The sequence below is a fragment of the Talpa europaea genome (assembly GCF_964194135.1).
Source record: "Talpa europaea genome assembly, chromosome: 5".
NCBI classification, from domain to species: domain Eukaryota; kingdom Metazoa; phylum Chordata; class Mammalia; order Eulipotyphla; family Talpidae; genus Talpa; species Talpa europaea.
Window position 1 is genome coordinate 43,124,188 of NC_140071.1, and position 6,775 is coordinate 43,130,962.

The following is a 6,775-nucleotide window of genomic DNA, read 5'->3' on the forward strand; positions in this document are numbered from 1 at the left end:
ATTTTGCATAAGGACTTAATGAATCCAGAAATAAAAAATCATGTCTACTCAAAACAAAGATTTGAGTCTTGGTTACTTGGCAAAATATATTTTCCAAGTTTTAAATTAATAATTCTAATGTTTTCTCTGAAAAACTCAACATCTTAGCTCAAAATACTTGCAAATTCCTTCTGAAAGAGGGATCCAGTCAATTGAAATTTTAAAATGTTGTTGCTTTCTCTCTTTTAATATACTGATAGAAATGTTATAAACCTTTTAGGAACCTATAGACAATTTATGTTTATCAAACCATTTATAAAAACAAAATAAATATAACTTCTGACAGTATATTACTACAATGATATTTTTTAGACATTCTTCACAGCATGAACCTAATATTATGAAGGGGGTATAGCATTAGATTACTACATAAATGGCATCAATCTCGGCTATCACAAAAGAGAAGCAATGAAGAACCAGTTCCAATACCCATGTTTCATGCTCTTTTAGGATTGATTTAGGATTGTCATTCAAAGAATATTAAATTTACGAACCTTCGTCTATAAGTCTGTCAAGCAGATATAAGATTATGTGGTCCAATGACTTGCTGTAAAAGCTTTTAATGTCTCTGCTTTGCATTAAGAACTCTGTTTGACAGTCATATGGGAATAAACAGTGGTGATCTGTGATATTCAACCAAATATATCAACTTTACTCTTTCTTAAATCCACAGATTTGGTTCTGAGATAATAACCAGGTCAGACTTTCTCATCACATTTGAAACTTCAGAAACTTCTTATATTTTCTCTATTGGTAAATTCTCAGAGCACAAACTTTTGGTTTCCAAAAGTATTATCTAAGTCATGACTTAAGTCAATTTCTGAATAAGGACAATTTTTTAAATGGATTGTTCCTAAACACACTACAAAGGCAAACAATTTATTAAGGCAAAAAAATTTATTCAATATATAAAATGAATATTATACCACAAATGATTAATTATGAAGTTATAAATTACAACCATACTGTCATTAAAATAAGTTAAAATCCCATATGGAACAATATTAATTTACCAAAGTACAAGTATCTACATACAAATTACCAAAGAAACATTAATACATTTTTTAATTTAAATTTTTATGTATCCCAAAGTTTAGACAGATGTTATCCTATTTTCTCTGAGCAGCTGTTCATTTGGACATGTTCCTTATTTATTGATATACTGTTCTCAATGCTAGGATCAGATTTCTTAAACAGGAACTTGGCAACTTCCAAATTCTATGGTAAATATTGACATATCTCAGCATGTCAATATTTATACTGTCAGAACTTTGATGAGTCTCTTTTAACAATGGCTGCAACTTATTTCTTAGCAGTCACTTGCTTCTGTTCCAATTGAGCAAGATCTTTCATAAGAACTAAAATTTTTAATTGTTCAAATAAAATAAAATTAACAGTTCAGATAAAATTACAAACAAGCTATTGCATCTTCTCATACAAACGACAGCTGAAGTTCCTTGCTTATTTCAACATTTTGGTTACTTCTGCAGGGTTAGCAAGGCTCTGGAAACAAGGCACAAATGCAAAGACTGTCATCCAAGAAATACTTGCTCTTTATCACTTAAATCAACCCCAAGTCTAATCATTTCAACCACATTACTAATACTGAAGTCTTTTCAGAATTTTTAAATTTACTTCCTATTTTGATAGTCCTGAACATTAGGCAGTTAGAATCAACTGGCATATAGATTGCACCAAGGATAATGAAATACAGAGGGCAGTTTGAATTCAGAATGCCAAAGATAAAAGGCAGTTAGGATCTCTGGCACATTTTCTAGGATTGAAGAGTGTTTTAAATGCAAAATTAAGTCACCTAATTTTTGTGCCAAGTATCATATAAATAAACTAATCATCGTTAATTCAGCTTTAAGTAAAAATTTCCATAGTATTGGGAGAAAATCTTCACAATATCTTGTAAATGCCCTGGAATTTCCCAAGAGCACTGAAGTAAAAGTTTAACAGTATGTATATGGGCACTAGTGGCAACTGCCTCTTGAGCAGTATGGAATTCCAGCAGGGATTTCTTCTTTAGGGCAACAAAAGCCTCAATAGTGTTTTTCTCTCTAAAACTGTCCAATTTTATCAACATTAAAAGTTTGCTAATTATAATAACCCCCTGTTCTAGGATATTAGCCAGTGTCTCAGAAAAAAGCACAACTCACTTTCACATCAGTGTTGGTGGCCTCACAAATGACAAGGAGCAAATGACCAAGGGCTATAAAGCACATTTGTAACTCCCACTCACATACAAAGGACTATCCTTCTATTATTTTCCTTAAAAACAAACTACAGCAAAAGTAAAGCATTGATTTTATACTCAGAAGATGCAGCTTGAACTGAAAATTCTACTGCTTCATAGTTGAGTGACTTTAGTCATGCCAATCATGCATTAAAACAATCATTTAGTACTTCCTATGTACCATGCTTTGATATCCCATGGTAAATAGGATGCATTCCCAGTTCTCTAGTAAGATAGAAAAACCCAAAGAGAATTATTTTTACAAGCTTATTAAGCACAGAGAAAGGTGGGAGCTCCTCTGAAAAGCAGTACATAAGTCCCCTGACAATTCAAGGAAGGCATCCTTGAGTTACATCTGATATGAATCTTAAAAGGGAAATGGATGGGTGAAAAAGATTGAGGAACAGAAGAAGAAAGATAAGGAAAGTCATTCCAGGCAAAAGAATCTGCATAAGCAAAGGCTTGGAGGCAAGAAATAACAGGATATATGGAAACAAAAAACAAGTCAATGTTTAACACTGACTGCAAATCAAGGATTACAAATTCAAATATCCAAGGGGCCTCCCTGGTGGCACAGGGGTTAAGGACACAGCTCTATCAAGCTATCACCAGTCACTGCAGAATGAGTTCGATCCCTGGCCTGCCAGAGAGGTGACCCACTTGATGCAGGAGACCTCTCCTGCCTTGCCCGCTGCTCCCCTCAGCAGTATATTTCATCAGTCTGCCTGTTCTGTTCCCCTCTCTGTCTCTGGTGAATCTTCTCACACTCCCACGCATCTGGCCTGTACCCCGGTTCTTGTATAAATAAAATAAATCTTTTTTAAAAAAAGAGAGATAAGGTTAGAGAGTAACAGAAAACCAGATCATTTTGAGTCTTGCATGCCAATAAAAGGATGTTCGCTTTTACAGTGAATCAAATGAGAAGCCATAAAAGGTTTTTAAGCAAAGAAGTCATGTTACATTCTTTTTACATAAACACTTTATTTTGGAGCAGTAATGAATTTACAGAAGTTACAAAGAGAATACAGTTCGTTTATACCTGTCACCCAGTGTCCTCTAATATCAACATCTTAAATTACTGTGGTGCATTTATCAAAATGAAGAAACCAACATTGCTGCATTACTATTACTACTGAACTATCTGAATTTTATCTGTTTTTCCACTAATATATTTTGTCTTATTCCAGGATCCAATCTAGGATAACAAGTTGCAGTTAGAATCTTTTTTTTTTTTTTTTTTTAAAGATTTACTTATGCGTGCAAGAGCTGGGATACAGGCCAGAGAAGCAGGGGTGAGAGGATTCACCAGAGACAGAGTGGGGAACAGGACAGGCAGACTGACTGAAATACACTGCTGAGGGGTGCAGTGGGTGAGACAGGAGAGCTCTGCTTCGTCATGTGGGTTTCTCTCTGGCCGGCCAGGGATCAAACTTGTTCTGGAGAGGCTGTGGACTGCCTCAAAGTGCAGTGCTGAACCAACCCCTTGCGCCACCAGGGAGGCCCAGTTGTAGTTAGAATCTTACATTATAACTTTTGCTTGCATTTTAAAGGTATCACTCTAGTAGTTTTATGAGAATAGACTATAGCGAGACAAGGAGAAAGAAGGGAGACCAACCAGAACACCTCCTGTAATCCAAGCAGGAAATTATGTGGCTAATAGCAGACATGCAAGCAAGATATCATCAGTAAACTAACAGCAGAAATTGTAGGAAGAAAATATATTCCAGGTGTACTTTACAGAGAAAGTAATAGAATTTGCTGATAGATTTAACAGAATATAAGAAAAATTAAAGAGTTAAGGGCTCCAAATATTTAATTTTGAACCACTGGCTACATAGAGTGGTTGTCACGGACATGAGAAAGATTGGGATAACAGAGATGAGAAAGAATGCTCCTTGGAATGAGGAGTTCAATTTGGAACACGTATGCCTGAGATATCTTTAAATAAACTAGTGGAAATGTCGACATAGACAAATGGACATGTGAATTTAGAGTTCAAGAAGATAGGTGACAAGGAATATGAAGTAAGAGTCTACAATATACAAATGGTAAAGTCACTGAGAGTTGCTGTCATCACAAGAAAGTATATACAGAGGAAATAAAACCAAAGTTTGAATCATGGAGCACTTCAACAATAAGAAATCTGGAAGGCAGGACGAACAACCAATGAGGAAGAAGGAAAACCAAGAAGAGAGAGATGTACTAGAAATTAATTGAAAAAACACACCACAAAGAAGAAAATGCACAATATGTCAGCAGTTGCCAACAGATAAACTACAATGAAGGATTGAAAATAATCAACACCTAGAAATCACTGCTGACACAAATCAGAGTATCTTGGGGAAGGCACAATAGGCCTCTTGGAATAAACTGAAGAAAGCATACAAAATAGGAATTGGGAATGAGAGCACAAAGAATTCCTTAGGGGATTTATATTAAGAAAAGAGCAATACATGGAGCTGAAAGTAGAGAAAGGATGTGAAATAGTTAAGGAAGGTACCATGTTGCTACTTATATGCGGTCACGTTGTACCAGCTACTGGGAACTACAGGCAGAGCAGTGGCCAGGTGAATATATATAACACGGAAAGCAGGTGAGATAGAGAGTGTTCTTTGTTTCTGCCGCCCAACTTGCACCATGGTACTGCTGGGAAGGAGACACATGGAAGAGATGAGGGTGAGAGACAATGAAAAAGGCAGTTGTTATCTTGATGTGATATCTCCTTTATCTAGGGCCTGCTTTAGAACAATTTTCCTATGGTTAGTTTCTAGAAGGTTCCGTGGACTTGTGACTCACAGCGTCAGAAGCTCCATTTCAGGTTGACCTTATGGGTTGGGCATTTGCACAGAAAGGAATGGGTAAATTGAGGTGTTTTATTAGGAAACTATTAATATCAAGTCTTCTCTTTCTTCCCTATGCATATTAATTCTATTAAAGATCTGTCCCACTGAGCTCACTACCTTTGTATTTATGAAGCAAAAGGCATAACCCAGTTTTAGAGCATGCAAGTTTGGGGACCCGTGGACACTCCTCTGTCAGGCACTAACAAAAAGACTAGCACACAAATCACACAAAATAATCAAAGCGCCTTGAAGAGAAAATAATTAAAAAATGGGCAGGGAGAAGGGAGAGAAAAACACTGAAACACAAGGAACCTCAAACTCAGATGAAGGAAGCTGGCTGAGGTTCAGAAAGCAAAAGTATAACTAGTGTCTCTTAATATCTGTGAATATCACATAAATAAAAGAAAACCTTCAAGACTATCAACAGTAAATACAATGTGAAAAGACAAAAAAGCAGGAGAGAGTGCTCTGATAGCATAAAAGCAATACCAATTCAATTCAAAATCTTTTGGTGAGGGTTAAACATGCAGGTAAATCTCCCACCATCATAACGTCTCCCCTCAATGGTTTATAATTTAGTGAAAATGAAAGTATGCACAAAATGCTCATTAAGTACTTTCTGCAAATACGTAGATGATTTACTTGTGTTAAACTCATTTAATACAACACTGAGGAAGCCTGTGCACTCTCTCCACAGAAAAATATGCACTACTTTTACATACAATGCTAGGGAACTTATGACACCAAAGTTGACAATAGCCTACAAATGCAGGAGAGAAAAAAATTTTTGAGAAACAAATGACACAGTCTATTTGCAGTAAGAAAATGATTTAAGATAGTTTGAAAAGAGAACCCATAGCAGAGCTGCTAGAAAGGAGACTTTTGAAATAGCAATGTAAGATAGTATGTTCTTAAATTAGATCATTTGCAGTTAAAACCAAGAGCGGAGTGTTTATGTGCTTAATGACCATGTCACTCAATTAACACCTCCCTTCAAATCTTACCACATGTTAGATTAATTTTGCTATTACATGAATAAAACATATATATATATATTCAGGCTCATCTGTGCCATTTGTATTCTTCTATTAGTATCTATTAGTATCTTAAAAAGAACAAGCAAGCATTTGTATATTTTCTTCATTATTTTAAAGCAGAGGGACTTTAGAACTCATTAAAATTAATATAATCCATAAATATAGTAAATGGTGATTTCTACCTTTATAGGTTTCCTGAAGTAGTTTCATACAGAAGTTTCACCCTGAAGTGTTCCCAATGATCAAGATCATCTTCACAAAGAAATAAGGAAATAAAATAATGTCTACAGACTATTTACTATGTTAGAAGCCAAGCTTGATGAGCTGCGCAACATAATTTCCATAACTAAGCCATATTTAATTGTATGGCAAGATTTTTAAGGTATAATGTAAAGCATTATACAGGTTTTTGATAGGAGGCTACCTTATATTTTTATACATTTCTTATCCCCATGTCCATTTAGTACTGGAAGAAACAGCCCACTTTTGTTCCTCTGCTGCACTTTCATGATCCAATGAAAAACGTTTGGTAAATGCTTGCTATATCCATACATTTGGCTAAATCTTGATAATTTAGTAGATTCAAAAGTTATTTAGCAGGCTTCGCTGGTGGCACA